Source organism: Mytilus trossulus, chromosome 4 (genome assembly GCF_036588685.1).
Source record: "Mytilus trossulus isolate FHL-02 chromosome 4, PNRI_Mtr1.1.1.hap1, whole genome shotgun sequence".
Taxonomy (NCBI): Eukaryota; Metazoa; Mollusca; class Bivalvia; order Mytilida; family Mytilidae; genus Mytilus; species Mytilus trossulus.
In genome coordinates, this window is record NC_086376.1 from 96,306,049 (window position 1) to 96,309,526 (window position 3,478).

Here is a 3,478-nt window from a genome sequence, read left to right on the forward strand (position 1 = left end):
TAAATAACAGCTAACTTTATAAATTAAAATACAAGTAACATTCTATAAAGAATTATGATAGACTACAGAAATTAAATATATTTTTCAAATCTTAAAAAAATTTCGCTATGTAAAAACCATATAACTTCATTTATCATGTCTATAAAATATTTCAGTTCTAAGGTCATTAATATTTCAGGTATCGGGCATTTGTCATCATTATGATTAGATTAGCTAATTGACCAAAAAACACCTCTGTAACTCAACTTACTAAATAAGTATTAAAGTATAATACTTAGCAATAACATGGATGATAAATTCCTGTACCATATTTCACGTTAATAGAGAAAATTACGAAAGAAAAACGGCGCGTGAGATCTTTTTATTTTATTATATTTTTCTAAAAGGAAACTCTTTAGAACTTCGAAATGGTGCATTTCAACTTTGTTGAACTTATTTAAACATATAAGTTGTTTGTCCTGTTAATTGACAATTTGTGCGGATGCCAGAATTATATATTAACTTATTTCAATATTTTTATAAAGAAATCTGGTTACAACATTCAAATTTTCTTAAAAGAAACTCCCAAGACAAACTTGTAAATTGTTCAATCCCTCTAAACTTCATTATTATAGACAAACTTGTAAATTGTTCAATCCCTCTAAACTTCATTATTATAGACAAACTTGTAAATTGTTCAATCCCTCTAAACTTCATTATTATATACAAACTTGTAAATTGTTCAATCCCTCTAAACTTCATTATTATAGACAAACTTGTAAATTGTTCAATCCCTCTAAACTTCATTATTATAGACAAACTTGTAAATTGTTCAATCCCTCTAAACTTCATTATTATATACAAACTTGTAAATTGTTCAATCCCTCTAAACTTCATTATTATAGACAAACTTGTAAATTGTTCAATCCCTCTAAACTTCATTATTATAGACAAACTTGTAAATTGTTCAATCCCTCTAAACTTCATTATTATAGACAAACTTGTAAATTGTTCAATCCCTCTAAACTTCATTATTATAGACAAACTTGTAAATTGTTCAATCCCTCTAAACTTTATTATTATAGACAAACTTGTAAATTGTTCAATCCCTCTAAACTTCATTATTATAGACAAACTAGTTTTTATATAGATTAGACCGTTGGTTTTCCCGTTTGAATGGTTTTACACTAGTAATTTTGGGGCCCTTTATAGCTTGTTGTTCGGTGTGAGCCAAGGCTCCGTGTTGAAGGCCGTACTTTAACCTATAATGGTTTAATTTTTAAATTGTTATTTGGATGGAGAGTTGTCTCATTGGCACTCACACCACATCTTCCTATATCTAGTAAATTGTTCAATCCCTCTAAACTTCATTATTATAGACAAACTTGTAAATTGTTCAATCCCTCTAAACTTCATCATTATAGACAAACTTGTAAATTGTTCAATCCCTCTAAACTTCATTATTATAGACAAACTTGTAAATTGTTCAATCCCTCCAACAACTAAACAAAACAAACTTGTAAATTGTTTAATCCCTCTAAACTTCATTATTATAGATATACTTGTCGTATATCAAATTTGGAAAATTAAACGTTCTAAAACGTTTGCTATATGAATATATATATATTGATGCACTATTGTTTCTATATATTTTTCCTTTTGACCATGAAAGTTTTATAATAAAGGCAAAATGAGGTAAAATATTAAAAGAAATAAATTTTAATATTTCATATAAAACTAAGTGAATCTTCTATGTAACTGTAGAAAATAACGAATTCTTGTATAAAGCTTATTGTATAAAAGATAAAATTAGAAAGTCTTTACTGTTATGTAACTTTTACTATATAAGTATTTGATGTGAAATTCTTTCTATTTGACACTTAGCAATATTAATAAAAGAAGGACGAAAGATACTAAAGGGACAGTCAAACTCATAAATCTAAAACAAACTGACAACGCCATGGCTAAAAATGAAAAAGACAAACAGAAAAACAATAGTACACATGACACAACATAGAAAACTAAAGAATAAACAACACGAACTCCACCAAAAACTAGAGGTGATCTCAGGTGCTCCGGAAGGGTAAGCAGATACTGCTCCACATGTGACACCCGTCGTGTTGCTTATGTGATTACAAATCCGGTAAATAGTCTAATTCGGTAGGTCAAATTCATGAAAGGGAAGGGGATTGTAGTAACGACGTAAGAAACATATCCGATATCATTTGTGAAACGGTTATTCCATAACGGTCAACCAACTCGTGATGGCGTCCGTAAAATTTACGAAGGGATGATTTCAACTTCACCATTTGGAACTCTTGGTTTAATAGCTTACTTGTGAGCAGTAACCCTCTATCAAGAAAATCATGATAGGAAATGCAGGCACGGGAATATCGTATCAATTGGGAGATATATACCCCGTATGCAGGTGCTGCTGGAATGTTGCTACTTAGAAATGGAAAGTTCACAATTGGAAAGCTGAAATCATCTCTTTTAATAAGGTTTGACAGCTTAGACTCTTAGAAGTATTTCCTTTAGCAAATATATCTAATTCTTTCCTATTGTTTACCTAGAATTCTATATCTAACCAAATAATCGGATTTCCCTAATGGTCGTAAAAACTAAGTATTTATTAATTAAAAATAGTAACCCAAATTTATGCAAAAATGTGAATAAGGTAAAAAAGATCTAACCAATAGAAACTGTCCTTATAAAACACAAATATTCTAAAAGTGATTTTGATTGGTGAATAAAACAAGTCAATTGTTGTAGTTAATTTTGTAGTTTAAATTGAGAATACAGAAATGTAAAACAGCGACCAACAACACATTTAAACCCTTGCCTTAGTCTGCGCTTATCCCCTCTTTCCGCATAACAGTTTCCTCCAATATGTCGTGACTTTTATTGGCTCCTTTTCTAACCCAGTCAATCAATTTTCTCAGACTTTTTCAGATACTCCGGGATTTTCTCCAGATAATTATCTACCTTATTGTTGAGTAATACTATAGTATAAGTATATCAAATACGTATTAAGCTGAGAAAATCCAGGTTACCTGAAAATTGTGAGATAAAACATAGACTTTTATTAGATGTATATTCTCAGGATCCTTTTTTCTTAATTTTTCACGGACGACAGAATGTTGAACTTTGGTGTATTTGAGTAAAAGTTTGCATACAGTTTGCAAGGTTTTTCCGACTTACTACGCACACAACCCATATGTTTACTTCATTCAGAGTGTACTTTATTTAGATTGTATATTGTATCAGGATGTTGATTTTCTTTTAGATTTTCACCACTAGCAGAATGTTTAACCTTTCTTTACTGCTGCATCAAATGTGTTTGTTAGAAAAAAATCAATTCAACTTGAACTGTATCGTCTTGTAAATGACTGAAATATTTGCCACCGGACGTTGAGCAACCATCTACCAATCAATTGAAATTGCACCTCAATATCACTGTTTACCAAATTAAGTTATTCCGAAAAGTGGCACGTTTTCT